This window comes from Taudactylus pleione, unplaced genomic scaffold (assembly GCF_031769625.1).
Source record: "Taudactylus pleione unplaced genomic scaffold, aTauple2 ptg000360l, whole genome shotgun sequence".
NCBI classification, from domain to species: Eukaryota; Metazoa; Chordata; class Amphibia; order Anura; family Myobatrachidae; genus Taudactylus; species Taudactylus pleione.
The window spans coordinates 1,674,569-1,682,685 of record NW_028284761.1 but is presented as its reverse complement, the minus strand read 5'-3'; the positions used below and the strand labels follow the sequence as shown (position 1 = coordinate 1,682,685).

The 8,117-nt window shown below is 38.0% G+C and overlaps 1 pseudogene; it reads right to left on the bottom strand.

Annotated features, from left to right (window-relative positions):
- Positions 1-5,303: 5,303 nt before the first annotated feature.
- Positions 5,304-5,420, bottom strand: LOC148508545 (5S ribosomal RNA; annotated as a pseudogene).
- Between the last annotated feature and the right edge of the window lie 2,697 nt (positions 5,421-8,117).

Here is an 8,117-nt window from a genome sequence, read left to right as displayed (position 1 = left end):
TGCAGGGTAGCAACCCTTTCAAAAGTGGTAAGAAAGGCCTACACATCATCTGAGGCCTGCATTTTTGGGAGTACTGGAGCAGTTACCATTGCTTGCTGCTGTTTAAAAAAGTGAAACATTTGTTGCAAAACGGCTTCCATGGTGGTCTCTTTAGGATCCATGGCAGAGGACCCACTTTATCCCTCTTCTGACACCACAATATAGCGGGTAAGTTCAGACGACCAATGGTAGACTGAGGTGTTGGAAACAAGTAAGTTTTTTATTCCAGGCTTGAAAAGGCAGAGCCAGTGCAATAACTTCTTACATAAGGCAAACACAGTTCAGGAACAATTATTCAGCTTACATGAGACAGCAGTTCAAATGAGCAGAGTGTTCCCAGCACAGTCATGGTTCAGGTTGTCCAGCATAAAGAGAGCTGCTAAAGGTGCAATCTCTCCCTCACATTTCCCCTGACTAACTAAATTTATCAGGTTTTTATACCTTAGCTGGTCTTAATTGAGTAGAAAAAGGAGGGGGATTTAACCCCCTATTGTACCTCAGCACACTGAATAATACCTGCAACAATATATGAAGACTATATGGTCATAAAAATTCAGAGATATTAGTTGCATGCATTTGCAAATACATGGGAGGCTGCTGGGCCACGTCACGGCTTCTCTGTTACCAGCAGTCCCTAACACTAAGGGGTTCACATCCGGGGTGCAGTGCACCCCAAAAAACGTCCAGCCCAGGACCCCCCCAGAGCATCACGCGAAAATGGAAAAAGAGTGACAGTGCAGTGTAAAGTATAGCTGAGTGTGAGTAATCATTAAGTGTGGAATGAGAGGTGATGCTCTGGGGGGGTCCTGGGCTGGACGTTTTTTGGGGTGCACTGCACCCCGGACATGAACCCCTTAGTGTTAGGGACTGCTGGTAACAGAGAAGCTGTGACGTGGCCCAGCAGCCTCCCATGTATTTGCAAATGCATGCAACTAATATCTCTGAATTTCTATGACCATATAGTCTTCATATATTGTTGCAGGTATTATTCAGAGTGCTTAGGTACAATAGGGGGTTAAATCCCCCTCCTTTTTCTGCTTAGTGTGACCCCTCCCTTTCATGCACCTGATTAGTACTGCTGGATTGATTGAGCAGCTGCCATTTTTGTTTGTTTGTTATGAGTTGCATGAAGGAGCCAGCATTAGTAGGGCATGCTGGTTCTAGTAGTGCTAGTTGGAGTTCCCAGGGGTGACTCCCAGGTAAGCTGGCTCTCAATTTGGATGCATTTATGTATGTGCCTTTATCATGAGGCCTTACATTTGACAAAATTATATATGTGCCTTTATCATGAGGCCTTATAATTGGTATATTTTACATTTGGGGTGAGCGTTTGGGCGTAGGGCCCCGGGACTGGTCTGGCTGGGCCTCCTCAGGGCATCACCACTTAATACACATAGTTGCTTTTCACATCACCTTTTATGTTTGTTTATTATTCATGTATTTTTTCACATATATTTTAACCTCTCTTTCCACATTTAATGATTACTCACACACAGATATACTTTACACTGCACTGTCACTCTTTTTCCATTTTCGTGTGATGCCCTGGGGGGGTCCTGGGCTGGATGTTTTTTGGGGTGCACTGCACCCCGGACGTGAACCCCTTAGTGTTAGGGACTGCTGGTAACAGAGAAGCCGTGACGTGGCCCAGCAGCCTCCCATGTATTTGCAAATGCATGCAACTAATATCTCTGAATTTCTATGACCATATAGTCTTCATATATTGTTGCAGGTATTATTCAGTGTGCTGAGGTACAATAGGGGGTTAAATCCCCCTTTTTCTACTTAGTGTGACCCCTCCCTTTCATGCACCAGATTAGTACTGCTGGATTGATTGAGCAGCTGCCATTTTTGTTTGTCTGGTCTTAATTGAGGTAAGGGTGTGGTTTCTCCCTGGCTATAGAGAGGTTAACCCTTTCTTCAGAATGTGGGAGAGACCCACTCTGTTACACTTACATTCTATAGGGGATAAGGGTAGACACAATGGGGAGTAAAGAACAGAGGCTGCAGAGTTAGGAGGAGGGGTGGTTTAAAGGGCCAAGGTATGATTGAAGACTGGATAAAAGTCCAATGGAGTGAGGGAGAGCATAACAGAGGTTAGGATTGGCTGCAGAGAAATCTGGAAAGCATGATTGGGAATTGGTGATCAGAGAGGAAGTGAGGTAGTAATTATTAGCAGCATGGAGAGGGCAGGAGGGAGTGTGTGAGGAAGTGAGGCTGGAGGTCTGGTGACGAGCGGTATGAATGAGAGCTTTGTAGGTGAGAGAGGAGTTGTATATAGTCATGTTCATTTTGGTGCTCCTGGTACCTCATGAGCATGCATTTGAGCATTTGCTCATGATGTTAAGAGCTGACTTACTTAAACATTCTTGGTCTATTATGTAAAGAATAGAAATGTGAGTTACAGCACTTTAAAAAAAAACTGATTTTGAAACAAAACAATTCTGAAATTGACAAAATAACAACTAATGGGAATGGTAAAGTTCAAACAAAAAGTCCATCGATGCATAACACCATCCCATTCATGTAGAACAGGAGTGGTGAACCTTTTTTCTGCCGAGGGTCATTTTGATATATATATAATATTATTTGTGAGCCCAGTGCAGGCCTCTCCCCCTCTGTGTGACATCACATGGTCGTTTGGTCACAATCACTGGTGATTATAGAAATGCCCGGAGCATCCTGAGGACAGTTGTGTGACCATCTGAAGCATCCTAAGGATGCTCCAGGTGGCAATGATGCATAGATTCTGGCTGCAGTGTGCCATTATATGCACCCTGCTATCCAGATGAGGCTAGCAGAAAATAGCTCCGAAGGCCAGTCCAAATGATTCCTCGGGCCTTATACAGCACCCAGGCCTGAGGTTCCCCATCCCTGATGTAGAAAATATGGTGCAGATTATGTAGACTAAAAATTGAAGGAGTAAAATGTGGGGATGATCAAGAAAAATAGATGAAATTTGCTAGTGAAACAGAGACTGGTGTTTATAAAGGGTTGAGATTTGAATGACTGCAATCAGTGATGTCCAACTATAGCGTTTATCACTGGAACAATGCTGCCAAAATTCCTGGCTGAAAAGTTGCCACCTCTAGTAGTTATTTCATTATATCAAGTAGAATCAGATCCCACAGTGTGAAAAGGACCAGCTCCTGATAAAATAGTTTCATTTATCCTTTGGCAGAGATCAGGGTCCAGCACCAGTTCTGGTTACACTATACTGGCATAGTAAAGACTAAAAACAATCAATAAAAAAATAACATTTAGAATGAGTCCCTATGATCTTTGCAATGCCAATGTGTTCTACCAATTCATAGATTATTGATCAGCTGTAATATTATAATATACCAAATATATAATGAATATAATAAATACTTGTAGCCTTGAGTAAACTAATTAAAAATAAAGCTATTATTAAAGACGTACCAAGAAATAGATGGGTACAGCGCCACTACCTGTGTAACTTACTGAGTGAACCAAATGAAGTCTATAGTGTATAGCAACTGAGCCTATTAGTATTCCGGCGTCAGCTCTGAGTCAATAATGTAATACCAGTGTGGGTATTATTGAAAACAGTGAAAAAAAGGGAATTCACAATCAGGCGACTAGTTTGCTATACAGTATGTGTTAAACCACAACAGTGAAAGATACAATACAACACAAATGAGTTATTAATTTCAAGTGCAATTAAGTAGGGTTATAACTCAGAACATATAGGAAAATGTATTCCATGCTAAATAATAAATAAATATATCAAGTCAATAGGTAACAAAGTGCTAGTGCAAAGAGTGATAAGTCTGGTTATAACTCAGAACATATGGGAAAATGTATTCCACGCTAAATAATAAATAAATATATCAAGCCAATAGGTAACAAAGTGCTAGTGCAAAGTATGATAAAAATTATGACAATTTATTAGTAAACAGCACACATAAAAAATAAATGAATGCGACCATATAAAAATAATAACTGGCAGTAAAAAATAAATAAATAAAAGCAAAGTAGAGGTAAGTTGATGTTTTAAGCAGCTTATCTGGTTAGAAGAGAGAGGTAGTTCTCCACAGTGCATGAGTCAGCCAACAGACCAACGCGTTTTGTCTCTATGACTTCAACAAGGGGATATTGTCTTAGTGTGGTGATCCTGTATTTATACCACACTGAGTTCAAATGGGGGTCAGGTGTTCACCTTACTTCCTGTATCCTAGGGAGACCTCAAAACCATGTGATTTTATAATTCAGCAAATCATCGTCAAAAATAGTTCATGTTATAAAGTTTCCCATAAAGAAATTCTTTTTGTAAGTAGTCAAACAGCGATCTTATAAGGTCCACTTCCGCCCTTTGTAACCTGGCTTCCGCCCTTACTTGTAGCGCGTCACATCCATTCCCGGCAGCTGTATTAATCCAAAGCGCTCGCTCAGTCACTTCTGCATTGTCCCTCGTGTTTAGAGCTGAACACGTCACTTCCGCCCACCGCGTGTTCACGTGTTCGGAGCTAGGCTGCATCAGTTCCACCAACCCTTCTATTATTCTGCTCCAGAGCGCTGCATGTCACTTCCGCCCTCAATTAGTAGATGCATTAGGCTTTTCTGCCCCATTGTTTTCTTAGGATTAGTATTTCCGCCCTTCTTTTCTATATAATTAAGATGATTTCCGCCCAGGTGTGGATAATAAATAGGTAATATCTTCAATATTATCTGAAACTAAAATAATAAAGGATAAATATTCCATTTGAGGAGGATAACCTATTCCAATGTACGATATATAAGTTAAATCACTAAATGATTAGTCGAGGTATAACATTCTCTCTGGACATATATATATTGGAATAGCCATTACATAATGAATATAATATTTGAACTAAAATATCTATTTATGTATATGTACAAAAATGTGGTAGTTTATACAAGAAATTGTAATAGATGTCATTATATATTTGTTTCAACTTGGGTTTTCTCTACAAGTTCAACCAAGAGGAGCAGGAATTCAGCTGTATAATAAATGATTGAGTGTTCTTAAAATATGGAAATCCTTCTTCAAATCTTTCTTTTCTTGAAAAGAAGTTCCAAAGAATCTTAAGGTTCCTTGATTTTTCATATTAATCAGACTCAGAACCCACTTCTTTTCATCCAGTTGGGTAGGTGTAGTTGAAAAGTTCTGGTACCATTATTCACTCCTAAGCCTTATGGCTTTCAATTGTGAATATGCTATGATTCCCTTTTTAGGCATTATCATTCTCTAGCCTGGTTATATTTCAAACCGTCAGCTAAATTTGCAGCACCAGGTATTCTCAAGGGGTTACCTTCCTTAATACTAGCCTGGCCAAATCATGCTTTGCTTCCAAGATCGGACGAGATTGGGCTCACATTATGGTATGGCAGCAAATAAATATTTTTTCGATGGTCCATAATGCCAAATATTCTACCAAACCTGGACTTCCCTCAGAAGATAAACCTTCAGGGTACTATTCAGGCCCACCCATGACCTGGTGGTATATTAGTAGATAGGAATGGAACATATTACAAGAAAGGAGCAATTTCATAGTATTCATTGAAGCCTTTAGGTGCCAATGTGTCCAGTTCAAACAGCCAGAACATTTCTCTTCTCGATAACAGATTACCCAAATCTCCACCTCTTTCTCCCAGGGTAACGTGTTCTATTGCCTTGAAGGTGATATCTTCGGGATCCAAGTTATATTTTATCGAAAAATGCTTGGAGACTGCATGTTCTTCCACTCTGTTTCTAATGTTCCTAATTTGCTCCTGAATTCTAATTTTGAGTGGTCTCTTAGTTTTTCCTATATATTTAAGTCCACATGTACATTCCAACAGATAGATCACTGATGTAAAGTTGCAATTCATAAAGTTCTTTATAGTATATTCCTTAGATCCGTTCGAGTTTGTAAATGTTTTTCTCTTGGGGTGAACACATTTACAAATATTGCAATGTCCGCATTTATAGCTTCCATTACACTTCAAAGTATTCATAGTTGATCTTTCATTTCCTTTATCCCTTAGCATACTTGGTGCTAGTAAGTCTTTTAAATTCCTTGATTTTCTATATATGATCTGTGGTTTTGTCTGTAAAATCTTTTGAAGTAACGGGTCCATCAGAAGGATATTCCAGTTTTTGTTGAGAGATTTTTTGATTCGATTCTCATGTCCATTATATGTGGTAGTGAATGCTATCATCTCTTCCTTTTGAGGTTTTTCAGTCTTATATTGTAGTAGATTCTTGCTTTGTAAGTTTTTCGTTTTCTGCATAGCTGTCTTGATAATCGCTTCTGGATACTCCTTTTCTCTAAACCTGGTAGCATAAATATCCAGTTGTTCATTACAGATATGAATATTGCTGCAATTACATTTTATTCTGTAGAACTGGGAATATGGGATATTGTTCTTCCATTTGTCCAGGTGACAGCTTTTATAATGCAGGTAACTGTTTACATCTACTCCTTTTATAAAATTTTCTGTACAAATTTGGCCACCTTCTGATGTTAGAATCAAATCCAAATACTCAATACTCAGATTATTAAAATTTGACATAAATTTAAGATTCATATTGTTATTTGAAATAAAAATTAAAAAGTCATTAAAAGTTTCTTCTGATCCTTCCAAAATAATTAAAATATCATCAATATATCTCTTATAAAAAATTATATTATCTTTAAAAGGGTTATTGCTATATACATAATTCTTTTCCCAACATCCCATGAACAAATTCGCAAAGCTGGGAGCAAAAGTTGTACCCATTGCGGTTCCACAGATTTGACGGTTAAATTGATTTAAAAATTTAAAATAATTATGAGTAAGTATAAAAGACATAAGATCACATAAAAACTCTTTGTGTGGAACTTCAATTTCATCATCCAACTCTAAAAACATTCTTGATGCGTTGATACCTTTTTCATGCTCAATACATGTATATAGCGATTGTACGTCAATAGTTATTCAATTGTAAGTTGATCTCCATGGTATATTTTCGATTTGCTGTAATACACTCATAGTATCCTTTAGGTAAGATTCAAGTTTGATAACGTATTTTTGTAGAAAGATATCAACATATTTGGAGAGATTAGATGTAAGGGAGTCAATACCGGCTATTATGGGTCTCCCTGGAGGTTCCGTAAGTGATTTATGTATTTTTGGTAAAAAGTAGAAAATCGGGGTTGTGGGGTTTGATTTCATTAAAAATTGGAATTCCTCTTTAGTTAAAATATTCCTTTGTAAACCAAAGAGTAAAATGGTTCTAAGTTCTTCTGTATATTCTTCAACTGGATCTTTGATCAATTTTTCATAAGAATTTTGATCATCAAGTAATCTATATGCTTCTTTGAGGTAGTAAGCATGATCCATGATAACCAACCCCCCCCTTTATCAGCTGGTTTTAGAACTATCTCACGGTTTTCTTTTAAGTTTTTTAGTGCCTCCTTTTCTCTATTACTTAGATTTAGTTTTTTTATAGGTGCATAATTTGTCTCATTACTACAAAGGTCTTTCTTTACCATTTCATAGAAAACATTTATGTGAGTCCCTTTTGATTCCAGTGGGTAATATGTCGATTTACCTCTAAGACCGGATTTTGAATTCAGGGCAATGTAGTTCTTTAGAGGTGCTGATTCTTTTCTCAAAAAGTGTAGTTTGAGTGTGAGATTTCTTACAAATTTATTTAAATCAATAAAAGTATCGAATTTGTTCATGCTTCTTGTCGGGGCAAAATTCAGTCCTTTGCTTAATAATGTTATTTCAGATTTAGTGAGTGTATGTTGGGATAAATTAAATATGCCTTTGGATTTCGGATCTACTAAAAGTTCCTCCTTTTTAGGTTTCTTCCTCCTACTGCCCCGTTTTCCTCTTCTTCTCTGTACCTTCTCTTTAGGGGGGAGGCTGTTTTGGTGGTTTCTCTGAACATCATATTTTTGTTGCTTGTGTGGTCTTGTGCTGGTGATAAAAAAAGCTCATTATCACTGTTTGAATCCAGATGTTGTAATGCAGAAAATCTATTTTGAGGTTTAAGTCCTGTAGGGCCAATATATGTAGGGGGGGTCTCTATTTCTTCTGTAGCTGAATCTTCAAGTGGGTGC